Raw genomic sequence first — 27277 nt, 5'->3', positions numbered from 1 at the left:
TTCTTTATGAGACTTAACCTGATAAGAACTGTGAAGGGTCTGAAATTTTTAGCCCACTGGCAAGCTAAAAAGTTAGCCTGCCACAGTTTAGTGAATGAGGGTAAAAAACACGATACTCTTGGGTCAGAGATGAAGGAGAGCTTGTTAGTCATAGCATTAGCAGTAGCCAGAATATCATCATTTTCTTACATCTATTCCCTGAGCCCTGGTTCCTACAAGGTGATGCAAAGAGGTCCAGGTAACACCTGAAGTGAGTTGCATTACTAGAAGGAGTCCTGAGTTTAGGGCACTCAAATCTTTTGTAATAGGCTCTAAGCATGCCTGGCCTTTAATGTAGCAAGAGACCTTCTCTTTCCTCCAAGTCTGTTCACTGCACAGACATCCTTGAAAAGCTGGTCTGCAACAAAGGCAATCAGTATCTCTTCTCACACAAGACCTGCAGGAACTTGAAAGACCCATGGAGAATTGTCCCCCAGCTATACCATGAAAAATACTTAGCTCCTGAATACGTGTATTTGAGCCTTTGGGGAGTACATTTCAGCACATGCCATTTTATTTTGGGTAGGCTTACTGGCTAACACAGTTTTGTAGGAAATCACTCCCTCTACCAAAATGGATTACATTTGTAAAGGGCATTGGTAATACAGTACTCTCGGACATCTTTGTTTTTATTTATTTTCCTGCGAATATAATGTGTCTGTACCCAGGATACAACTGATGGGCTGCCTGTTCCATATTTGCCCCATTAAGTGATAGTTTAGTGTCAGGGATTATAACTGCTTCATGATTAAGTGTTCTCAAAGACAAAATTCAAAACTGATTTCTCTAGAAACATTGACGCATACCCTGAACCAGCAATTTTTCTGTGTATTTGTTTTTTTTTTTTTAACATTATGTAATGTAGTTCTGCTTAGATGGCCATGGAAAAAGTTTTATTTATGTAACTTTTTCTTGGTCTGAATTACCACACGATTATTTCAACCTGTTTTCCCTGTATTGTGTTGTAGAGTTTCTAAGACACGGATGTGTACTGTTTACTTAGCATACCTGGAAAGACAGAGGAAGAAGGAAACCAAATAAGTTCTTACTATTAACTTTGGTCTTCCTCTCAAATTGACTTTGTTAAAGTAAAGTTGACATACTTACACTGGGAGTGATTACTTACTGTCTCTTGAATCAAGAAAAAGAATTTGCAGGCAACAATCGGCTTTTTTGTTCTTGGAAATACAGATTTTCTTTTCATAAAGATTCATTTTATTGGCTGTCTATTTTGCTTCATTTCCGCAGTATATTCCTTGAATTCTCTCTAAGCACTAATGCCATCAGGGTTGAGTTGGTGGAATTCAGTGTTTCCATTTACTGTTCAAGTGCATTCCTACCATTGCATTCGAAAATGCAAATACACCATAGGGATGTAGGGAAAGTGTAGCCTCATGTGTTTCTTCTATTTGACGTCAATTCTGGGTCCCCAGCTAGGGGAAGTCATATGTAGATGTAAAGCAGAGATTAAAAAAAAAAAAAAGCAGCTGGTGAATCTTCCTGTCCTTGGATTGGTCCAGAGATGGCCAAATACAGTCCTTTCTCATCCTCTTTCTTCCCAGTTCACTCTGCTGTGTGAGTATGCATGTTTAATTCAACAGTGACCCAAACTAAGACACAAATGAACTTATTTACAAAACAGAAACAGATGCATAGACATAGAAAACAAACTTATGGTTACCAGGGGGGAAGGGTGTGGGGAGGGATAAACTGGGAGATTGAGATTGGCAGATACTACTACATATAAAATTGATAAACAACAAGGACCTATTGTATAGCACAAGCAACTATATTCAATACCTTGTAATAGCCTCCAATGAAAAAGAATATGAAAAGACATATATATATATATGTATATATAACTGAATCACTATGCTATACACCAGAAATTAATGCAACATTATAAATTGACTATATTTCAATAGGAAAAAAAACCAAGGCTACCCATGCTTTTAGAGTTCCCTGTTTTTTTTTCCTTTAATTTTGGGGGATTTTTGGAGGGGAGGGGAAGGTAATTAGGTTTATTTATTTATTTTTAATGGATGTACTAGGGATTGAACCCATTGATCTATACCCTCCCCCTTAGAGTTTCCTGTACATTATAGCCTATAGAAGAATGATGTGGACCAAGGGTTAGAATATTTGTAGGAAGGAAAAAACTCTAAGAGAAACTGATAACTGAAGCCCATCATTTTGACGTTTTAGTCTCTAAGGAATAAATGACAAATTGTTGGTAATGCTGCTCTGGTTTTCTCTACTAGCAAGTTATTATTTGCCGGTTGCAATCAGAACATGAGGGGGTCACTGATTCATTCAAGAAGTCATTCTAACTCAATTGAACGTGGCCTCAATTTCATCCAATTACATTTTAGATCTAGAGGAGACCTAGGAGATAATTTAGGCTCATTTTATAAATACTTATTGTTAAACCAGAAAGAAGTGACTTGCCCAAGGCAGGTGGGTAGCCTAGTGATTCAATGGTCTTTCTCCTCACCCGTGATACTTTTGCCAAGGAACCTGAACCAGCCCTTTCTTAATCACCAGTAATAAGTACCTACAGCTCTGCTATGTTTAAGGGCCACTGCTTTGAGCAACATGGACATGGTTCTGCTCGCAGATTGCTCATCAGCTAGGAAGACCCGTTGAACAGTGAGCTGAATTTTAGCCAAAAGTATTATGAGAGAGTACAACAAAGGGGTGTCAAGGAAGAGTTCCCTGTTTAGCTGAGCCTTAAATGAAAAGAAAATTAATAAAAGCAATAGGGAGGGAACCTTTAATGGTATGAAGCAAGGAGGATGTGATGTTACTAAGATGGGAGAGTCCAAAGAACTTGCAGGTCCTGAAAAGCCAGTGGAGCAAGAGCAGAGAGACAGAAGGAAAGAATGGCGCAACATGAGGCTGGACAGGTAGGCGGGAGCCGTGTTGAGAATAAGGACATGATGTAAAGAGTTACAGAGAGTCACTGAAGGGTTTTAAACAGGCAATCTGCGTGCATGGGCACTGACGGCAGAGTGGAGAGGGATATGGTTGGAAAAAGGAAGTGGAGGTAAGATGCTCCCCAAGTCATCAAACCAATGATGGTGACGAGAACTGTAGTGGTGGTGCTTTTGGGTGGTGCTTTCCATTCATAAAGGAGTGACTTTCCTCTGAAGCATCCAGTGAGACAAGCTACCCCCAGCTGCTTCCTGCTCCTCCTCTTCCTCCTACCCTCTTCTTTGATTCTTCCAGCTACAACTCTCCTAATTTAGAGCTAGAATCCAACTCAGGACCAACCAGGATTTCCTTGCATCTGAGCACAGCCAGGTCTAATTCATGGCCCCAGGGGTCACACACCACTGCTTCTGTCTCCAGGTTGGATTCACCATTTGGAAGATCACAGGGCTGCCAGAAACAGATATGCTTCATGCCATTTGATTTGTTTATCAGAGCTTTATTTTGTTAGGAGATTATTAATACTGTATTCTTAAGGAAACTTTTTTACTGGATAAAAACAATTTGGAAAATAAAGGAAACTTAGATGAACAAAATCATCCAAAATTCCACAATTCAAATCAAATAGCTTCTTATACTTTTGGAATGTTTCTTTCCAGTCTTTTTTTTCTAAGCATATTTTTAGCATATTGGGATCTCACTGGTATGAAAAGTTTATATACCATTTTTACAGAAATATTATTAGCATTTTTGAGTGTTCATTGTATGTAAGACACTGAACAGAGTGCTTTGCAAACACTATCAGAATTCAAGCCTTGAAACAACCTTATGAGATAAGATCTATTATTATCCCTTTTTATAAGTGAGGAAATTGAGTCATAGAAAGATTAAGCAATTTTTAACAGCTTTATTGAGGTATAATTTTTTTATTGAAGTATAGTTGATTTACAATGTTGGGTTAGTTTCAGGTGTTCAACAAAGTGATTCAATTATGCATATACATATGTGTGTGTGTGTGTGTGTGTGTATCCTTTTTCAGATTCTTTTCCATTACAGTTATTGTAAGATATTGAATATAATCCCCTGTGCTATACAGTAAGTCCTTGTTGTTTGTCTATTTCATATATAGTGGTGTATATATGCTACAAACTCCTAATTTATCCCTCCCCCCAACCCCTTTGGTTTGTTTTCTATGTCTGTGAGTCTATTTCTGGTTTGTAAATAAGTTATTGAGGTATATAATTGACATACCATGAGCTGCACATATTTAAAATCTACAATTTGATAACTTTTGACATATGTATATATCTGGAAGTCTTCACCATAGTCAGAGTGATGAACTTAATTGTCACCCCCAAAGTTTCCTCTTCTCCCTTAGTTACCCCTTCTCCCCACAGTACCCATTCCTAGGCAACCAGAGAGCTGTTTTCTGTCCCTATAGATTAGTTTGACTTTTCTAGAATTGTGGACTCATTCACTGTGTATCATGTTTGTTGTCTGGTTTCTTTGACTCAGCATAATTATTTGATATTAGTCCATGTTGTTGCATGTACCAGTAGTTCTAACAGTACTAATTCTTATGGCCAAGTGGTATTCCATTGTATGGATAACACAATTTGTTTATCCATTCACCTGCCAATGCACATTTGGATTGTTTCCAGTTTTTGGCCTTTACCAATAAAACATGTATGACCATTAGTATACAAATCTTTGTGTGGGTACATGCCTCCGTTTTTCTTGGGTAAATACCTTGGAATGGAATGGCTGGCTCATAGAGTAGGTTTATTCAGAATACATAAAGAACGCTCAAGACCCAGTAATAAGAAAACGAGCAACCCAAAATAAAAAACAGGCAGAAGTTGTAAACATACACTTCACCAAAGAAGATATACAGATGGCAAATAAGCACATGAAAAGATGCTCAACATTATTAGTCATTAAAGAAATTCAAGTTAAAACCACAATGAGATACCACTGCACCTTGATCAGAATGGCTAACGTGAAGACTGACCATTCCAAGTGTTGGTGAGCAAGTGGAGGGACTGCCCTTCACACTCTGCTGGGGGAAGTGTACAATGGTACAAACACTTGAGAGAATTGATAGTTTCTTAAAAGGTTAAGTGTCAATTTACCATTCAAGTTTCCCGTGGCTGCTGTTAACAAATCACTATCAACTTGACAGATTAAAACAACAGAAATTTATCTAAGTGCTGAAGTCCAAAATAAAGGTGTCAGCAGAGCTGTGCTCCTTTCAGAGGCTCTAGTGAAGATTCTGTTGTTTGCCTCTGCCAGCATCTGGTGGTCGCCAGCATTCCCTGGCTTGAGGCTGCCTCATTCTAGTTTCTGCCTCCATCTTCATATCACCTCGTCCTTCTTGATGTCTCTATCTAAACTCCCTGTGTCTCTTCTAATAGGAAATCATGTCATTATATTTAAGGTCCACTTGCATAATCCAGGATAATCCCTGCTTCTCAGGACCCTTAATTTAAGCGCATTTTTTTGCCACATATGATAATATTCACAGGTTCTGGGGATTGGGACCCGGACACATCTTTTAGAGGGGTTACATTCAACACTTACCATAAGGAAAATTGTAACCTCATATTATAACCCAAGCACGTTTCCATTTTATGAAAATTCTCTGTAAATATCTTTTCAAATTATCACAGAATTCTTGCCACATCAGTGGATGTACCACAATGAACTATCACAACTGTTGAATGTTAAAGAGATTAGGAAGAGATGCATTATTTAAAATAATGCTGCAGGAAACATCTTTGTGTGTAGAGCTGTTTTTTCTGTATTTTGAGATTTTTTTTCCCCCTCTTCATTTTCATAAGTGAGTTCAGTGGGTCAAAAGCTATGATTATGAACTTATTTGTGCATCTTCTGGAGGGGTAGTACTGATTTACATTCTATCTGGAATATAAGAAAGTCTCTTTACCTGCTCCTCCCTATTTAAAGTAAAAATTCTTTTTGCAAATTGATAGGCAGAAAATGGTGTCTTATTTTAATTTGTAGTTCTAATGCAATGAGATGCTTTCCTGTATGTTTTAACCAGAGTATTTTTGTTTTCTAAAATTTTGTGTCCTCTGCCCGATTGTCAATTGGATGATGCTTTTTTAAAACATGATCTTCTGTGAACTCTATATAGTTAAAAATAGTGAAAACTCTAGAGACTTTGTGTTACAAATGTTTTTCTGAGCCTGTGGTTTGCTTTGGAATTTTGACAAGTTTTGATTTGGGGGGTTTTAACAAACGAAAGTGTAAAATGATCTTGCACAGGGACATTCTATTGAGGTTTTCCTTTGTATTTCTCCTGCTGTCGCAGATAACTACTTATCTAATTTTATCCTCATTTTTAAAAATCAATCTGTACTTTTCCTTTGACATATGGAGTAAAGCTGAGATAATAACTAAGTTGTCTGCAACTCTAAATAATTAATTATTTCAAAATCACTTTTATTGAATAATCCATCCTTTTATTGTTGATTTGTCTTCTTTCTCATTTTTAAAGGTTCTCATATAAACTAGAGTCTGTTTGTAGAATGTTTTTTTCTATCCCATTTGTCTATTTTTGGCCAATACAAGAGATTTATATTGAAATTTTAAGATATATTTTAATATCTAGGCAAATCAGGTCATGCTGTAATCATTTACCTCTAATCATAGAAGTCTTTTGTTTACATACAATATTGTCATTGCGTGTTATAAAAGCCAACAGGCTAGCACATAAATCATCTTGCCAGTAATGTATATCAGTTTTTCTTCTATAAATTAGCACGTGTATTTTTTACCCATTATGATGGAGTACTGTCTATATATAATGTTTACATCCTTCCCTCTCCTGTTCCTATCCTATTCCCAAACCCCCTGCCAGAGGATATAGTATATTTAGAAGTGTCCTTGAAACTTTTAAACTGTTTGACAAAAACACTTCTAGCATGCTGGTTTTCTCGCCCTCAGTCACAGTAAAGACCAGCTTCTACTCAGCTCATCAGACCCCAGGTCCCTGCATTCTGATTTGGTTATTTAGATCAGGGTTTCTCAACCTTGGCACTACTGACATTGTGGGTTAAAAAATTCTCCTTTGTGTCCTATACACAGTAGAATATTTACCAGCATTCCCCCACGAGTTGTCAGTGACACCATCCCCTCCCTGCTCCATTTGTGACAATCAAAAATGTCTCCGATATTGCCAGATGTCCCCTCTCAGAAAAAATTGCCTGCATTGAGAATGATTCACTTAGGTCAAAGTAGTCAGAAGGCATGCAGCATAATAAATGTGTTTAACCTTTGTTCATTTATTATCATCTTTTTGGTAATCTTAGTAATACAGTCAGGTTGAACCTAGAGCAATCTAATGAACCACACAATGGTTCACTGTAATTGGGCTTAAAAAAAATCAACCCCAGGGCATTCTGCTTGTCCATGTGACTTAAACATGACCATAGGAAGAATGACATTATGACTGCTCAAAATAAAACATCTCAGAGGTCTTGTTTGGATCACCCCTCCCTCCCTAGCCTGTGTTAATGGTAAATTTGAAAAGTTGTCAGTCTGACCACCATATTGGCAGATGTAAATGAATTATGCCCTCAGTTTTAATCATATATCTTGATGTTTAGAGAATGGCCTGAACGCTACGTCCATAATTCTTTGCATCATCTTGCCTTTGATTTGAGCACATAACCATGGCTGTCTGAGCTGGTTAGTTCAGAGGGATTTTACAAGATGGTAATGAGGCCAATGTTGCAGTTTCAATTAGCTTCACAGAAGAAAAACCCAGCTTCACACAAGCACACTGAACTGCTAACCCTGCCACCACTCTCAGCCAACAGCCAAAAGGAAGACAAGAGCAGAGAATGCTGCCGACTCAGCACTCCCAGGACCATGACGCCTGGACAAGCAAAGGTCACGCTCATTGATGACCATGGGCCCTCCATGCTGTGTTCCTACACTGGTTCATGGCAGAAACACGGCAGGAAGAGTCCTCTCTAAATCACAGCTGCCTTTGCAGCCAGGGTCACTCATTGAGGCAATGACTTTTTCATTCTGATTTTTTTTTCTTTTTTTTTGAAATTAACAACTAGGACAGCTACAGTTTTGAAAGATAAACAACATTTATTTTTGTTTTCGGATTTTCAGTTTTGTCCAGATATTTGAAGTCCGTACATTTTATCCACTCACGAAATTATTTTCTAATCGTTCACTTAGAGGGATGAGCTGACACTCACACGTTTGCCTGCCACTGTGTGACTTCTTAGAATGGCTAACTCAGGCAATTTTGTATTGGAAGGGGAAGACTTTTATAAGTATTGAAATGGAGATGGAATTTTACTTGCATTTGAAATGGCTTTGTATTGGCAAAGGGATATTAAGAAGGACCCTTAGCAGCAATTTTCCTAATATTAATCTATGTTTTATATGCAATATATATGTTGTAATTTATATACAATTGGAATTGGAATAAATATATATATATCCATGGAAACATGGTCCTCTGCATCTACCCTTCATTCTAAAGACTGGACTCAATTCTGCTTTTGGAATATTTGCATTATTCCTACTAAATTGCCCATATAGTAACACATCCAAGTGATGCTTGGCCACTTTGGTTTATACTCTCAGTTCCAGCATTAAGGTACACTTGCTTCTTTTCATTTTCCTCTGACCTCTGAATTCTGATCATACTCTCCAGTCCCTGGCCACATTTTCCCCATAGGGAACTTCTAGAGCTTAATATCATTTATAATGTTTTCCTTTCTCCTTGCTATCTAAAGTTTTCTTCTGGCTTATCAAGAGATCCATAGGACTTATTCAGTAAGGTGGGTAGCTATTCTGGTGATGAACAGTTATTTGATTTCCAGCTCTTCCATTCAAAATGCATTCATGAGAAAGCCATCAACTTGATGGCCTATGCAAAAACCAGCTTTTAGAAACTGATATTCACATCACCTCATCAAAGGTCTGCTAAATATATTGACTCTGAAGCGGATAACAGTGGAAAAGCCAAACAGATGAGCCTTGAGTACAAGTATACTGACAGCTATTTCTGAGGATTGCTTTTTAACCACTGAATTCAGGAGCATATGCTCTTTTTTTTTTTTTAATTGAAGGATAGTTGATTTACAATGTTGTGTTAGTTTCAGGTGGACAGGAAAGTGATTCGGTTAGTTACTCATATACTCTTTTTCAGATTCTTTTCCATTAGAGGTTATTTCAAGATATTGAATCTAGTTCCCTGTGTTGTACAGTAGGTCTTTTTTGTTTACCTGTTTTATATACAGCAGTGTGTATCTCTTAATCCCAAACTCTTAATTTATCTTTCCCCTTCCCCTTTGGTAAGTTTGTTTTCTATGTCTGAGTATGTTTCTATTTTGTAAATAAGTTCATTTGTCTCATTTTTTTTTAAATTCCAGACATATGTGGTATCATGGTTATCTTTCCTCTGTCTGACTTACTTCACTGAAGCACTTTGCACAATGCTCAACACCCAGAAATGCTCCATAAATATTAAAATTTTAGAAACAGGAGAACTCACACAACTGCAAACATAGAAATCTACGTTTAAAATTCAGCCATAAAAACCGACAACATAATGCCATTTGCAGCAACATGGATGCTCCTGGAGAATGTCATTCTAAGTGAAGTAAGCCAGAAAGAGAAAGAAAAATACCATATGAGATCGCTCATATGTGGAATCTAAAATAAAAAAAAAACAAACAAACAAACAAACAAAACATAAATACAAAACAGAAACAGCCTCATAGACATAGAATACACACTTGTGGTTGCCAAGGGGGTGGAGAGTGGGAAGGGATAGACTGGGATTTCAAAATGTGGAATATATAAGAGATTATACTGTATAGCACAGGGAAATATATACAGGATCTTGTGGTAGCTCACAGAGAAAAAACAGGGCCCATCAATGTATATATGTTCATGTATAACTGAAAAATTGTGCTCTACACTGGAATTTGACACAACATTGTAAAATTATTATAAATCAATAAAAAATGCTAAAAAAAAACATACACTCCTATGCTTCCAGGCATACTTTTTTTTTTTTTAAGTTGATTTCTACAGATGCAGTTGCCTGGGTACCACATTCTCCGTTACTATTAAGAGCTGTATTCAGAATCTCTTGTTTCAAAATGCGTCATGTTCTCCTCTAATGCAAGCCAGAACTTGAATTTGGTTTGTATGAACCCAGAGCCCACACACTTAACTGCTACATTACACTGCCTCTCAGAAACCATTATCATAAAGATTTGTATTCCTTTTTATTTCCAAGAATAGCAATGTGATTTTATTTCTGTCATCACACTTCATTTAAAACAAATAAAAAAACACGATACCCAAATACCTTTCATGTCACCCAAACCTGAGTTCCTCCGGAAAGTGTCATGTCTGCGCTCATTTAACTTGGAGCGAGGCCTTCATTCCTCTGTTTTTCATGAGCCTGAAATTTGTAGCTAGAGACGTGTTCATGTTTTGAGTAATTGTTTTTCACTCAGGATGATATTATGGGTACTTAAAACTTGTTCAGTGATGTTTTAAAGAATGCAATTTACACCACTTCCTTTAGAAGACTATAAATTAAAAAGTGATAGAAAATGTCAAACCATAATTACATCCAATGTTTTAGTAACCTCATAAACCACAAGAACGAAATACCAAAAAAAATATTTTTTTTCAATTGCCAGCATCAAAGTTTCATTTGCTGATTCTATTTTTGCAACATTGATGGAAGTAATCCAGTTAGGTTGACATTTTTATAGAGGATAGTTTAACGTTCAAATAAGCTGTGTTATTTCACCATATTTGTTTTCTTTATGGAGAAGGTTTTTTTCTTCTGGAATGATCTGAGCTATGCTATAAAGTAAATGAAAATGTGTCTTGTAGGTTGGATTATGTCTCCAGAAGACACATTTTAGTTGATATGAAGGTCTTTGCCGTTAACCACAGTTGATGTTTACAAATACACAGCCCTTCTAATTTTTAATGCTGTTGCTGTATTTCTTAATGAATCTAATCACAGAAAATGTGTCAGATGGAAATGGAAACTTGGTCTCAAACATATGCTTGGGTTTCTATTAGCAAGAAACAAATGTCCAAATGTGACTGCAGACAAGTTTACACACATGCTCACACACGTGCTCACGCACACACTCAAGTTTGAGTCCATGTGGGGACCTGGTGACACATAGGCACTTAGAGCCAGATACTAAGCATATGCCAAAAATTTGGTGTGATTACAACAGCAAAATGATACAATATTGTTTCATTCAATCTGATGCTGGAAGAGATGCCAAATGACAGCAAATCACAAAACGAACGTCATTCTCTTCTCAGAAGCATGTTTGAATACTTGAGTTAAAAATAAGACCAATTTGTTTCAGTGTGACTTTCTTGTCACCGGCAAATCGATAGATACACTTCTGTTCTATAAAAGAAAATAGGCAGACAAACCTTTAATGGTTGAGATAGAATTGCTATTCTTTGATGTTTCTGTCCTTTAGGACAAAATATATCTCTCACACACCAAAAAAAAAAAGTGTCTGCAAGTTCATTGAGTTCAGTATGACAGAATAATATTTATTGTATCCATTTTTATCCTCAAGATTTCTTTCTATTGTGTTTTTTTAAGAAGATGACATAATTTTAATCATGTACAAAAGACATAACTTTAAAGATGGACCTTACTGATACAAGTAACTTGTGTGTGGGTCAAATAGGTTTTCTTCTGGTTTTATTGAGATATAATTGACATACAGCACTCTGTAAGTTTAAGATGTACAGCATAATGGTTAGACTTGCATACATCACGAAATGATCACCACAAGTTTAGTGAACATCCATCATCTCATAGAGATACAACATCAAGGAAAAAAAAAAAGGATCTTTTTCTTGTGATGAAAGCTCTTGGGATTTACTCTCTTAATGTTTATATATAATGTACTGCAGGGTTAATTATATTAACCATGTTGTACATTACATCTCTGGTACTTACTTATCTTATAACTGGAAGTTTGTACCTTTTGACCACCTTCTTCATCATATAAAGATATTTCATTATTATTGACTATATTCCCCACACTGTGCATTTCATGCCTATGATTTGTTTATTGTGTAACTGTGTACCTCCTAACTGCCCTTACCTATTAAACTCATCCCCCAACCCCCTTCCCTCTGGCAGCCATCTGTCTTTTCTTTATAGCTATGACTCTGTTTCAGGTTTGGTACGTTTGCTCATTTGTTTTGTTTTATAGATTCAACATATAAGTGGATTTAGGATATTTGTCTTTCTCTGTCTGACTTATTTCACTTAGCATAATACCCTCTAGGTCCAGCCATGTTCTCTCAAATGGCAGAATTTCATTCTTTTTTATGGCTGAGTAATAGTCCATTGTCTGTATATACCACATCTTTATTCATTCATGTATCAGTGGGCACTTTCATATCTTGGCTAATGTAAATAATGCTGCAATAAACATAGAGGTACATATATCTTTTCAAATTAGTGTTTTTGTTTTCTTTGGAAAAATACCCAGAAGTGGAATTTCTGGATCATATATTAGTTCTATTTTTAATTTTTTGAGGAATCTCCATATCATCTTCCATAGTGGCTGCACTGATTTACATTCCCACCAACAGTGCAGAAGGGTTCCCATTTCTCCACATCCTCACCAACATGGGCTATTTGTGGTCTTTTTGATGATAGTCATTCTAACAGATGTGAGATGTCTCACTGTGGTTTTGATTTGCATTTCTCTGATGATTAGTGATGTTCAGTATCTTTTCATCTGTATGTTTTCTTTAGAAAAAAATGTCTACACAGGTCCACTGCCTATTTTTAATCAGATTTTTTTTGATATTGAGTTGTATAAGTTCCTTGTATATTTGGATATTAACCACTTGTCAGATATATTGTTTGTAAATATCTTCTCCCATTCAGTAGGTGGCCTTTTTGTTTTGTTGATAGTTTCCTTTGCTGTGCAAAAGCTTTTTGGTTTAATGTGGTTCCATTTGTTTATTTTTGCTTTTCTTTCCTTTGCCTGAGGAAACAAATCCAAAAAAATATTGCTAAGACTAATGTCAAAGGGCATACAGAAAACTGCGTTTTCTTCTAGGAGTTTTATGGTTTCAGGTCTTACATTTAAGCCTTTAATCCACTTTGAATTTACTTTTGTACATGGTGTGGGGAAGCAGCCCAGCTTGATTCTTTTGCATGTAGCTGTCCAGCTTTCCCAACACTGTTTATTGAAGAGATTATCTTTTCCCCATTGTATATTCTTGCCTCCTTTGTCATAGATTAATTGATCATATAAGCATGGGTTTATAGCTGGGGTCTCTATTCTGTTCCATTGATCTATGTGTCTGCTTTTGTGCCAATACCATACTGTTTTGGTTACTGTAGCCGTAGTATAGTTTAAAATCAGGAAGTGTTATACCTCCAGCTTTGTTCTTCTTTCTCAAGGATCGTTTTGGCTATTTGGGCTCCTTTATGTTTCCATACAAATTTTAGAACTATTTGTTCTCATTCTTTAAAAGATGTCAGTGATATTTTAATAGGGATTGCATTGACCCTGTAGATTGCGTTGAGTAGTTTGGTCATTTAAGCAATATAAATTCTTCCAGTCTGTGAGCGTGGAATATCTTTCCATCTGTTTATGTCATCTTTAATTTCTTTCATCAATATCTTATAGTTTTCCAAGTAGAGGTCTTTTACTTCCTTGGTTAGGTTTATTCCTAGGTATTTTATTCTCTTTGATGTAGTTATACACGAAATTGTTTTCTTACTTCCTGTTTCTGATGGTTCATTGTTAGTGTATGGAAACTCAACAGACTTCTGTATTAATTTTGTATCCTGCAACTTTACAGAATTCATTTGCTAGTTCTCATAGTATTTTTGGTGATATCTTCAAGATTTTGTATATATAGTTCATGTTATCTTCAAGCAGTAACAGTTTTGCTTCTTCCTTTTTTTTTTTTTTCCTGTCTGATGGCTGTGGCTAGGACTTCCAATATTATGTTGAATAAAAGTGAGAATAGGCATTCTTGTCTTGTTCCTGAATTTAGAGGAAAGGTTTTCAGCTTTTCACTGTTGACTATGATGTTGGCTATAGATTTGTCATATATGGTCTTTATTATGTTGAGATATGTTCCCTCTCTACTGACTTTATTAGGCGTTTTATCATAAATGGATGTTGAAGTTTGTCAAATGCTTTTTCTGCATCTACTGAAAATATTTTCAACATATTTTTATCCATGAATTCTGAGAGCCAAGGCTAGAATAGTTGTTCACCAATAGCAAGTGTCATCAAAAATGAGAATTAGAATTCTTTCAGCGTTTGATACTTTTGGCTAATGGGCAAAAGTGTAATCCCAGGGAAAAAGTAAACAGGGGCCAAATGATAACTCCTTGAAGAAATTCTATACACTGTTAGGAAGTTACAGGTAGACTAAATGGCCTGTAGATTCATGGAATAGAATGCCATTGGAATTGCTTCACCCAGCAGTTCTCAGCTATCCAGTGAGAGGGTCCAGATCCACGTGAATAGGTTGCCACCAGCAGTGAGGTGTGTTGTATGTGATCTGTGTCTAATGTTCAAAGTACTAAAGGTAGCAAATTATTTTATTGTTTTATAAATTAGAACATATTGGAAATTATCCTTCTCAAAATGCCACACTAACTCAATAGCATTTCAAATCAGAAAGGAATATAGTTTCAGATGGTGGATCTAGTATTACGTACATATCCCTTGGAAATATCCACAGGAGTGAATCTTGCATGAAAATGTAGAGGCAATGTTTCCTAGCAGAAAAGCATTTGTGATCTACAGCTCTAGGCACCTCCTGCAGACTTTTGCATGATCAGCAGAAACTGCTGAATTCCTAAGCAGAAAGTTGATGGTGTGTATGGAATCAGCAAAGGACCATAATCTTGAAAGACATTTCTCCAGGGCATGGCAAAGCCTGAGGAAATGACTACACCACCACTAGAGGATACATTTTTCATGACTGGATGCTTAGCGCTCTGGAATTTTTTGTCTCTTTCCTGTGGAGAGTGCCCAATATCCACTGCCAAAGTCTGTGTTCTCTGAGCTCAGTTTATCTAAAGTGGCCATGCTCCAGGAGTTGACCTTTTCTTTCTTTGGATGTGTTAACATCATGGATTAAGCTCCGAAGTTGGTCTCGATCCAGTGGCTATTCCCGTGGAGCTAGGGAAATATTAATTATTTCAATGCTTGGAGGAGACCCTTATTCTTTTATCTCTAAGTTGTTGCTTGTAGGGGTGCAGACACTTCACCATTGTCCCCATTTACCAAGAAGTTAAAATCTAAATCTGACTCTAATTGTTTTTGTGGTCGCTGTTTTTCACTGGGTCATTACGATCTATATTATTTAGTGGGGCAAATTTATACCACATCTTATTCTCATGATCTTCATTTTATGTACCCCCTTTTGTCACTTACAATTTGTATAAATTTATCATCTTAACAGCTGTAAACTGTTCTAGGGATAGAAGATGTGACCATTCCGATTTCTTCTTCTTTTACAATCAGGATAGTCCTAGCAGAGATGACACCAAAACCCTATAAATCAACTTCATAGGTGAAAAAGTCCCAATACCAGCAAATTCAATGTATCAAGCCTTAAAAACAGTTATAGACTATGACCAAAAGAGCTGGTTCTTAAGAACACAAGAAATTTTACTATTAGAGACATCTGTTATTATAATTCATCTTATCAATAGGTTAAATAAGGAAAAAATTATTACTTTTATAGATCCTCCCCAAAACTACTTGATTTAATATATGTTACTGGTGATAACTCTTTAATGAAACAGATATAGAAGGCTAATTACATAAAAATTAGAAAGATTATTAATTTGAAACAAAGATTAAATATTTCACTTAGTTGTAAAATTCTATACATATTTTCATTAAAATTGGAAGCAAGAAAATTAAAAATTTATTATTTGTTCAAAAGTCTAGCAAATATAATAAGGAATAAAGTATATAATCAGAAAGGGGAAGTTAAATAAATCTCCATTTGTCTATATTAAAAATTTAAGAGAATCAATTGAAACAAACAAAAAAGCTATTAGAACTGTCAAAAGTTTAGTATGGTATCTACTTAAAAAATAAATACAGAAAAGTAAAGTGTACTTAATTGCCATAATCAATGTAAAAAATTAGGAAAAATCCACATATCACAGTAGCAACCCTAGAGCAGAAAATAATTACAAATAAATATAAAAAGAAATTTATTAGATTACCTTGAAAAAAATTATAAAATAATTTGGAAGAAGATGAGATTTAACAGAGAAATGGTCTATACTCTTTGACAGAAAGAATCATTTATTTTAGAAATTGCATTCTCCCCAAGGTAATACAATAATTTAATGCAACTAAAGTCAGAATCATTGGGAAGTTTTTCAGTAACATGATAAAATGATTTTAAAATTTATGTGGGATAAAATAAAAAGCAAAAATAGCCAATGAGTCATTTAAAAAACAGCGTTCCCAAAGATTAAGAACAATTGCATCAAAAGAAAAGAACTGATTGAGTTTCTACATAAAAATCAAGATTCTACACAGTGAGAAAAATCACAGACAAAAGATTATAAATGGGAAAATATCTGCAAGATAAGATTTCTTTAATATACAAAGCAATCTGACAAATATGAAGGAAAGAGGCAACATTCCTATAGAACTCACAAGATCAAGGGCCAGCCAACTTTTACTGAAAAGGACAGATAGTGAATATTTTTGGCTTTGTAAAAACACGCAGTCTCTTTTGCAACTGCTCAGCTCTGCCCTTGTAGCACAAAAGGAGCCACAGACAATGTATAAACAAATAGGCATGTGTGTGTTCCAGTAAAACTTCATTTACAATAATAGGAAGTGGGACAAAGTTGGCCCACAGAGAGTCATGTGCCAATTTCTGCAGTAGACCTTCTGTAACTCGTTTACTGCTGTTTTCTAGATATACCTAAAAGCAAGTATGGTGCATGCAAGATGCTCAACAAACATATGATAGATGAAAAGAAAGAGGACAACCCACAGAAAAAAAGTTGAAATCAACTGGAAAACATATACAATTGTTCACACTCACACAATGAAAGAAAGGCAAATTAAAATTACGACGTAATATTTTCTTACTCTCAGATTCACAAGATTTGTTTGTTTCTTTAGAGATCCTTCTTAAGCTTGGTAAAAATATGGACTCCTGCATGTCCTCATATGCCACTGGTAGGCTTTTTCACTCTTTTATCTTTAGTTAGACACACAGAGAAAAGTTTAGAAAATAATAGATGAGTATCTGTGTATTTATTCCCTAGATCAGCAGTTCTCAAATGATTTGGACTCACTCTTAAAAATTATTGAGAACCCCAAAGAACTTTTGTTTATTAATTTTGTAATGTTTACATTACATTCAAAATTAAAACAGATATTTAAAATATTTATTTAAAACAGCAATAATAAACCCTTTATGTGTTAACATAAATAATGCTTTTATGACAATAACTACAATTTCCAAAGCAAAAGAAAAATGTTGAGAAGAGTGGCATTGTTTTACATTTTTGCCAATCTCTTGAATAAGTGGCTTAAAGGAAGTCAACTGGATGCTCATATCTGTTTTTGAATTCATTCTGTTATGGTATGTTTTTGTGTTCAAGTATGGGAAGAAAATCAGTCCTCAAGCAGTTATGTAGTTGGAAAAGGGAAGTGTATTTTAACAGCCTTTCTGATAACTGAAAAGTCAGCTTTAATACTACACCAAAATTCAACAAATGGTTGTTTCTAAAAGAGTAGTTGCAGTATAGAATCTGAAACCATATCACAGAACTTTTCATGCTTTATGTCATTAAAATCCATTCATTTATTTTGCACTTTGAGTGGATCTTTTACTCACACATGATTTTTGTAACATCGTGCATTGACCCTTTGGAAAATAGGGAGTCATCAAATAATGCAGATCTTCCAGATGGAGAAACATTTGATTGCACAATATTCAAATTCTGTTATTTCTCACTGATCTCAGAACAGTCTTTAACTATCATGAATCTGCCAAGCCTGCAATGGTAGACATTGGCTTTCCAAAATTCAAATTTTCATTTGCAAGCTTGCATTTTATCACGGGCAACAGCTACCACCAATTGGTTGCTTTGAGGTGACAGACTTTTCACCCAAGTTTGAATGACCATCATTTGTCTCTCACTCATTCTCTCAAGAAAAATGACATGTATGAAGAAAGCAGACAGTTCAGTTCACAATTCAATCGCACAAGTGCTTTTCCTGGAGACAGCAATCATACATGCCACAGAAGTGCTGTCTGCTTACTTGCTATTTTACCACTTCGTTTGAGTGTTGGGATTTAATTAAAATAAATGTTACTGCTTCGTCAAGGACATTTTTGAGTGAAACTGGCTTGTCTTATTTTGCCTGGTGTTTGTGCAAGCGTGTGGTGTGGAAAATGCAGTCCGCTGCTCTGCATTGCTTTGTGCTAAGTCACCACCGTTTTATCCACCACTGACTGGGCACCATCAGTGCAAATGTCAACATGGTGGGAAAGATAAATAATGCCTTAGTACTATTATGAAAGTTATTTTGAGCTCAGGAACACCGTGCAGTAGACTTGGGGGCCCCAGAAGTCCTCAGACACACTTTGAGAACTATGCCCCAGAGTTGACAGATGTTAGCATTTTAGCTTGTTTGCTTCAAAACTGTTTATTAATAAAATAAAATCTTATGGGTCTGGATAAAACCCTTCCCCTTCTTCCCCCAGTGGAAGATGGGTTCTTTTCTGGGGATGAACCACTGTGTTGAAGTTACATTTCCTTCTCTTTACAAGGTTTATGCTTTCCCTGTATGTGTAAACACAACAGTATATTTTTGTGATTCTTTATGATTTTACATAAATAATTCCATTCCATATGTATGCCTTTACCAAGACTTTTTCATTTGATATTATGCCATTTTGTTTTTGAGGGAGCTCTAAGTTGATATCATCTAGTTCGTATGTTTCACCTGCTGTGTTATTTTTATCTCTTTGTTCTTGTATTGATGGATATTTAGATTATTTCCAGCTTTTTACTGTTGTGAATATTCCCTTAAACAGGAGTCACTTTAGGTTGTATGCCATGATGTGGCATTTCCAGGTCTAAAAGTGTGCACCTGGTCAGTTTTTCATTTCTGTATTGCTAAATTGTACCAATTCACAGCCTAACATGGTTCTTAACTGGGTCCTCTCTATCTGCAAGCAATTTGGCAATGTATGTGAAACACTTCAAAGAAGACATAATTTTTGAACCAGAAATTTCAATTCTAAGAACTGACCATTAGGAATAAGTTCAAAGATTGGTTTTTTTTTTACAACGTTGCTTATTAAATTGTTATTTATGGAGTGGGAAATCTGGGCAACAGCTTCTAGAGGTTTAATAATAGGCAATTAATGAAAAATATTACAATATCTTCTCATGGCCTATTATGTTATTTTATGTCCTAATTTTGTTTATAGTTTTTTATATGATTATATTTATCAAAATGGAGGATAGGAGTCAAACTAATTTTTCTTTTCTTTGTGTGTGTTTTTTAAATTTGTGTTTTTGAGGAAACATGTTATTACAAAAAGGAAACGAAGGAAGGAAGGAAGCAAAAAGGGAGGGATATAGGATAGGTAGAGGATATATCTTGAAACCTCAAAACCTTATCCTAAACTAAACATCAGGTCGGTCCAAAAAAGTAGAACATTTCCCAAACTTGACACCACACAGGCATCACTTGAGAGTTTGTTGCAGCCCTCAGAGATGTTGATTTGGTGGGACTAGGAATCAAAGAGACCCTGAAATACGCAGACATCACACCTTGAGAAATATTAATTTAGCAACTGTACCTAATTTGATCTGATGTGCCTGCATGCATGAAAAATAAGGTGCCTTGTCCTTTTCAATATTCAGCAACCAAGAGAGACAGACAGTGGCTGGGGACAGTTCTGGTGGCGCCTCTCCTCTCGGAGGCCTGGAGCTGAAGGCCAGAGCCTTGGTAACCACATCCGGAAACCCTGCCCCAGACTTTGCTTTCTCCTTGGCCTTGGCAGACTGCCTGATGCAGACAAGGTCAAGCCTGCAGGTGGCAGCTCCAGGTGTTCATCCTCCGTTCTCTCCCATCCCTCCTTCCTTTGTTTTCTGGCACCTGGGTCACTTCCTCTGTTGAGCAGAGTTCACAGATTTTTGAGCATCAGAATCTTGTCAAGTCACATATTCCCGGCCCCTAACCCCAGAGCTTGGGATTCCATAGGTCTGGGGTAGGGCCCAGGGACATGCATTTGTAACAAGCTTCCAAGTGATACTGAACCTGCTGGTCCATTGATTGCACTGAGGTCAAGCCCTTCAGACACTCAGGGGCTGAACAATAAAATGTTATTCACTAGAATTTCTATCCAATGTCCATTTGGACATGTGCATATAGATACAGTAGCAGTAACAGCATTACTGGCCATAGTGCTAATAATCAGAAGCAATAGTAATAATAATAAGATTAATAATGAAATAACAAAAATAAATAAGAACGATTTTTCTTTCTGTGTTTTGACCAAAGTCTTGAACCCAGCCTTGCCAGAGGGAGACAAGATTTCGGATGCACATATGTTATGAAATCATGAATTTTGAAAATGTCTCTTTAAATGGAAGTATTACATTTTCAGGGAAAGCTGGGTCTTTAAGAACATACCAGACTTTGTGATCCAGAAAAAGCTGTTTCTTTTCCTCCCGCAGGGTATTATTTATCTTTGGCTAATAGATTCAGGCAAGCCATTTTTATAGGCTCACATGTTATCAAAAAGTGTTTTTATTGCTCAATCTAACTACTCCCTTTCTCAACCTATTGCATTAATCTTGCCTTTGGAGGCCAAGTATAAACTGGAGTCTAGATAAAAGGGTGTTTTTTTTTTTAAACCCCATTTGTGTTTTTCCTTTTTGTGTTAAATAATGAATACGGTAATTGGCGGTTAATGAGATGGAAGTGCAGCAGCCTCAGACACTTTGGGTTACTCATGTCTCTGCATCGTTTTCATCTGGTCCTCATTTTCCCAACACCAGACCTATAATTATGCCAAAATTTATCCAAGCCAGAAAATATTTTGTTTTTCCTTGTTGCTACCTACAGATCATAAAATTATGGAAAGCAGACATGCAAAACTAATTTTAACCCCCCCCCCCCAGTGAAAATTCGGAGGGGCAATTCAGTAAGATATAATTAAAGGTGTATGAGTCAGATTTCAGAGATCACTGAGCCATCTAGGAAGCCCCGGATTCAGCTGTTTGGCAGGATGTATCAACCCTGCTTTGCAGATGAATTAGCCAAGGCTCAAAAAAGTAAAATAGAGATGAAGCCGGGATTTGAACTGGAGATCTAGCAGACCCTAAAATTGGTGTCTTGTCGAGGGGCTGGGCAGCTGTTTTTTTGCCTCTCTGAAGGGGTTGGTTTCTTTGTTTGTTTGTTTGTTTTTTAATTGCGGCTACCTTGAACTCTTGCATCACCTGGTTGAGTGTTTTTCACAAGCTGTTAAAGCTTCATTTATGTTTGATTTGTGACATATCTTTCAATGACCATGTCCTTGCACGGTCATGTAGTATATTTTGATATACTAAATTTACACATGTACCTGAGCAAGGACAATACATGCATTTTGCTTTTTACACAAAACAAAAAAAAAGTATAAAAAAGTCCAGGTCTCATGTTTACCCTATTGAAAATGTCAGTCTCAGAGATGATCATGCTAAGTGAAGTAAGTCAGATAAAGACAAACATCATATGATATCACTTATATATGGAATCTAAAAAATGACACAAATGAATTTATTTACAAAACAGAAAGAGACTCACACACAGAAAACTAATTTATGGTTACCAAAAGGGAAAGCCGGGGGAGAGATAAATTGGAGTTTGGGATTAGCAGATACAAACTACTATATATGAAATAGGTAAACAACAAGTTCCTACTGTATAGCACAGGGAACTATATTCAATATCTTATAACCTATAATGAAAAATAATATATATATATATTTTTATATATAACTGAATCACTATGCTATAAACCAGAAACTAACACAACATTGTAAATCAACTATACTTCAATAAAAAAATTAAAGTTAAAAAATGTCTAAACTCGGTCTTTGTTTCCATTCAAGTGCTAATCTTTCTAAAAATGTCCCTCACGTTGAAGGACATCCAAAAGGCAGTAACTTATTAGAACCTTGGGCTCAGGTTACACATGCGTCTGGTTAGCTCCGCATTAAAGTTCAAATTATCTTGGACTGATTTTAAATATTTGTACAGGAACACTGATTAGGTTACTCACGTGTTGCCTCATAACCATCCACTAATAACCACCTTGGTCTCCGATTGCTAACTCCAAGGGTTCCAGTGAGCTTGAAGCGAAGCTACACAGCTTCAGTTTTCAGAGCTGTCAGATGACGTCTTTAAGACTTGAAAGCCTTGACTTAGAAAAGGAATTAGAAACTGATTTTGAAAACTGACTTTATTCTATGCACAGAAGAGCTGAAAAGGAAGTTCTGATGAGGTAATGTCCTTCCCTACCGCCCCTCCTCCTTTTTCTGTACTTAGCTTTTCCTGATTGTTGACATCGAAACTGGAGACCAATAGCACCATGTAGGGGAGAGGATGCTGGTGTGGCAGTCAGGATACCTGGGATTTAGTTCTGGTTCGTTCAGCTCATGACCTTAGACAGTCATTGAGTTTCTCTGGGTGTTAGTTTCTATAAATGAGAAAGTGACACAAGCCACTGCTAAGCTGTGCGCTCTGCCAAGAGGCGCGAAACTCGCGAGCAGACAACAGATCCAGGGACAGGTTACACAGATGCCCACCTCCCTTCTTTCTTGCCCTGCAGCAGAGCTGGCTCCTTGCGTTGCAGCCCATGTGGTCATGCCGGCCCCACACTCTGCAGGCCTCTGTACCTGGTCCAAAGCTTTCCTGTCACTGTCTTGAAATCCTTGCTAATTTTTGAACAAGGGCCCTGCATTTTCATTTTGCTCTGCATCAGACGAATGATGTCTGTGGTCTTGCCTTTCAGAAATACAGTTCTTGCCAGTATGTCTACCAGCTGAAAAAAGGAGTCATAACCTCAAATTTGTCACTTTTGCCATCATTGTATCTTGTGGGTAGACTGGGAGAGCAAAATATTGACAAAAATATAAATGTGGATTTTTTGGTTATTTTTCAATGATCTGAGTTTGGGGTGATTTTTTTGTTTGTTTTTTTATTTTTTCTTTAAAAATTTTTTTTTTAAAGTTTAAAATTTTTTATTGAAGTATAGTTGATTTACAGTGTTTCAGGTGTAGAGCAAAGTGATTAGTTATATATTATATACACAGATATATTATTTTTCAGATTCTTTTCCATTATAGGTTATTACAAGGTACTGACTATAGTTCCCTGTGTGATACAGTAGGTCCTTGTTGTTTATTTTATATATAATAGTATGTATGATCTGAGTTTTTATTGTCTACATTTTCCTTTTTTCATTCCTCCCAACTCAATCCCATTTTCTTTTAAAAACAAGAGCTAACTGCTGGTATTTACCATCAAGTATTTTCAGTCTCCCCACCCAATACTATTCCTGCAGCAGCCACGTAATCAGATGTAGTACAATGTGGAGGACCCTCAACAGGCTGGAGAGGAGGCTTCTCTTGCACCAGCAGCAGCTCTACCCTGTTCAAATGAGCTTCTCTCCCCTTTGAGGATGGAACCGCCACCTCAAACTGGAAGAGCTCAATCCTATCTAAAAAGGGATTTGCTGTACGTGCTAAAATGCACATTCACGTGGGGCCAGCTTGATTGCACATGTTAACACTGATAAAAATTCCTCTGTGATTGCAAGGAACGCTTTCTTGGTTGATCCATTATTGCAGGCCAGAGATGAAGCGGCAAAAGAAAAAGAAAGAGGGAAGTGCTTCTAGGGGAGAAACTTGGAGCAGATCTCTAAGCAACTGAACGGCCAATTTACATATTATATCCTTGATAACACACTGCTTTGATGGGCTACTCCAGAGTGTGTTTTTTCAAAGTATTGATCATGCCAAATCAATCCTCAAATACTTTCTTTTCTTTCACAAATCCAGTGTTCATAATCTTCCAAAAAGCTGTCTGTTTGCCCTCAGTCTGTAAAGTTTTAATCTATTTACTTAAAACTTGATAGTAGCTGCCTTTTCATTATATTAACAATAGCTGAATGTTTTTAAGTATTCAGTCTTTCCCTCATAAAACGGAATTTAAGTGACAGTCTCTATGTTGAGTTCTAATTGCTACCCTGACTTCTGACTTACAGATTGGAAAGTGTGTCACTTTTATTTTTTAAATCACATAAACTGGTGTTTTGATTCACAATGGTGCTTAAAAGCAGGGAAGAAAGCATTGGTAAATTTTTACAGGGAATTCACTTGGTCATTCAACAACATTTTCTATCTGGTATTGATACCAGCAAAGCAGTAGTCCCAGCTTCCATGTTTGGGGCTCTTTTATTGAATTATTCCAAAGATAAATTAATGGTTTTGGAAATTTAAATTTTTTTTCAGTTTTATTAGGTAGAATTGTTATAATTTGACTGCACGTATACAATATATTGCATGTAAATACATGTAAAAATATACTGTACGTATTTTTTAAAATTTACATATATGTACTGTTCATTGTTTCTAAGAACGTTTAAACCTTTAGCTTTTTAAACTTACATAGTTGTCAAAGGAATAAAGCCAACTACCAAAAAAGATTAATTCAAAAAGATACATATACCCCGCTATTAACAGCAACATTATTTATGATTGCCAAGATATGGAAGCATCCTAAGTGCACATGAACAGATGAATGGATAAAGAAGCAGTATATATATACATAATGGAATATAACTCACCCATAAGAAAGGATATTTTGCCATTTGCAGTGCTTCATTCACTTTTGTTTTTCTTTTCACTTCAAAAACCAGAATTTTATAACTGGCATAAGCATTTCCATTGCATCAAAAATAACAAAATACCTAGAAATAAACTTAACCAAGGAAGTTACCTATACTCTGAAAACTGTAAAACATTGATGAAGGAAATTGAAGATGACACAAAGAGATGGAAAGATATTTTGTGCTCTTGAATTGGAAGAATCAACACTATCAAAATGGCCACACTACCCAAAGCAATCCACAGATCCAGTGCAACCCTGTCAAAATACATTTTTCACAGAACTAGAACAAACAATTCCAAAATTTATATGGGACCATAAAAGACCCTGAACTGCCAAAGAAATCTTTTGTAGGTCTTTTTTTTTTTTTCCCCTCTTTCTTCTTTTTGTTCTCTTTTATTATGGTTTGATGACTAGATAAGGTCCTTTAAGATTTGTTGTAAAGCTGGTTTGGTGGTGCTGAATTCTTTTAATTTTTGTTTATCTGTGAAGCTTTTGATTTCTCCATCAAATCTGAATGAGAGCCTTGCTGGATAGAGTATTCTTCATTCGAAGTTTTTCCCTTTCATCACTTAAAATATATCATTGCCACTCCCTTCTGGCTTGGAGTGTTTCTCCTGAAAAATCAGCTGATAACCTTATGGGAGCTCCCTTGTATGTTGTTCGTTGCTTTTCTCTTGCTAATTTTAATATTTTCTCCCTATCCTTAATTTTTGTCAATATGATGACTATGTACTTTGGTGTGTTCCTCTTTGGGTTGATCCTGTGTGGTACCCTCCATGCCTCCTGGACTTGGGTGACTGTTTCCTTTCCCAAGTTGGGGATGTTTTCAATGATTTTCTCTCCCAAAATTTTCTCAGGTCCTTTCTTTCTCTCTTATCTTTTTAGAATGCCTATAATGCAAATATTAGTGTGCTTCATGTTGTCCCAGAGTTCTCTTAAACTGTTCTCATTTCTTTTCATTCTTTTTTCTTATTTCTGTTCTGCAGTAGTGATTTCCACTAATCTGTCTTCTAGCTCATTGATCCATTTTTCTGCCTCATTAAGTCTATTTTTAGTTCCTTCTAGTGTGTTACTCATTTGAGTGATTTTATTCTTCAACTCTGTTTGGGTATTCTTTATATTTTCCAACTCTTTGCTAAAAACCTCGCTCTGGGCATCTATACTCCTCTTGAGTTCTCTGAACATCTTGGCCATCATTACTTTAAACTCTTTCTCAAATAAATTGCCTATCTCCTCATCACTTATTTCTTCCAGGATTTTATTTTGTGCCTTGGCCTGAGAGACATTCCTCTGCCACTTCATATTGTTTATCTTTCTATGTGTATTTCTAGGTAGGTTAGTTACATTTCTCGACCTTGGAGAGGTGGCCCTCTGTGGGAGATGTCCTCTGTGTCCCAGCAGGACACTCCTCTCTTGTCACCCAAGGGTCGGGGTCCAGCTGGTCCCAGTGCAGAGTCTGGCCTGTGTTTCTGGATTCCTTCCACAGGCTTTGGGGTTGTTGTTTTCTTATTTCTTGTATCTGCTCCTGGTGGATGAGGCAGGGTTCCTGGCAGGAGGAGCCAGTGCCTGCCCACTGCTGGGTGAAGCTTGGTCCTGGACCTCTGGTGGGTAAGGCCTTGTCTATAGGCGTTGGTGGCCTAGGAAGTCTGCTGATGGGTGGGGCTGTGTTCCCACTCTGTATGTTGTTTGGCCTGAGGCTTCCCTACAGGCTGTTGGATGGGGCTGTGTCTTGGTGCTAATGATCCAATCAGTATGTCAGCCTCCAGGAAAGCTCATGTAGATGAACACTCCCATAATGTTTACCACCAGCCTTTATGTTCCCTGGCTGAGCCACAGCCATCCCCCACACCCCCAGGAGACCCTCCAAAAACCAGCATGCAGGTCTCGCCCAGGTTCCTATGAAATCACTGCCTCTGCCCTTGGACCTGGCGCACTCGAGATTCTATGTATGCTTCCCAAGAGAGTGAAGTCTCTGTTTCCCCTAGTCCCATGGGGCTCCTGGAGTTAAGCCGCACTGGCCTTCAAAACCAGATGTCCTGAGATCTCCTCCTCCTCCCAATGCTGGAACCCCTGGCTGGGGAGCCCGACGTGGGGCTCAAACTCTCACTCTTGTGGGAGGACCTCTGCCACTTAGTTATCCTTCAGCTTGTGGGTCGCCAACCCAGGAGGTATGGGGACTGATTATATCTCAGACACACTCATCCTACCATTCTGTTGTGGTTCCCTCTTTATGTTTCCAGTTGAAGGTCTTTTTTGCTAGGTTCCAGTCTTTTTTCCTATGATTGTTTAGCCGTCAGTTGTGGTTTCTTTGTAGTCAC

At 36.8% G+C, this 27277-nt stretch overlaps 1 protein-coding gene across 8 annotated transcripts in view; it reads left to right on the top strand.

The window, feature by feature from the left end:
* THRB (thyroid hormone receptor beta) overlaps positions 1–27277 on the top strand; it is a 382671-nt gene that overhangs the window by 73322 nt on the left and 282072 nt on the right. The window contains exon 1 of one of the 8 annotated variants that reach the window (XM_072949811.1): positions 3022–3085. The exons of 6 other annotated variants lie outside the window; for them this stretch is intronic. The gene's annotated coding sequence lies outside the window, so the exon portion shown is untranslated. Of the gene's footprint in view, positions 1–3021; positions 3086–22550; positions 22570–27277 lie in introns of those variants that run through there. One more of the 8 variants, XM_072950099.1, reaches the window with a different exon arrangement.

This window comes from Vicugna pacos, chromosome 1, assembly GCF_048564905.1.
Source record: "Vicugna pacos chromosome 1, VicPac4, whole genome shotgun sequence".
NCBI classification, from domain to species: domain Eukaryota; kingdom Metazoa; phylum Chordata; class Mammalia; order Artiodactyla; family Camelidae; genus Vicugna; species Vicugna pacos.
This window is presented reverse-complemented; position numbering and strand designations above follow the sequence as displayed.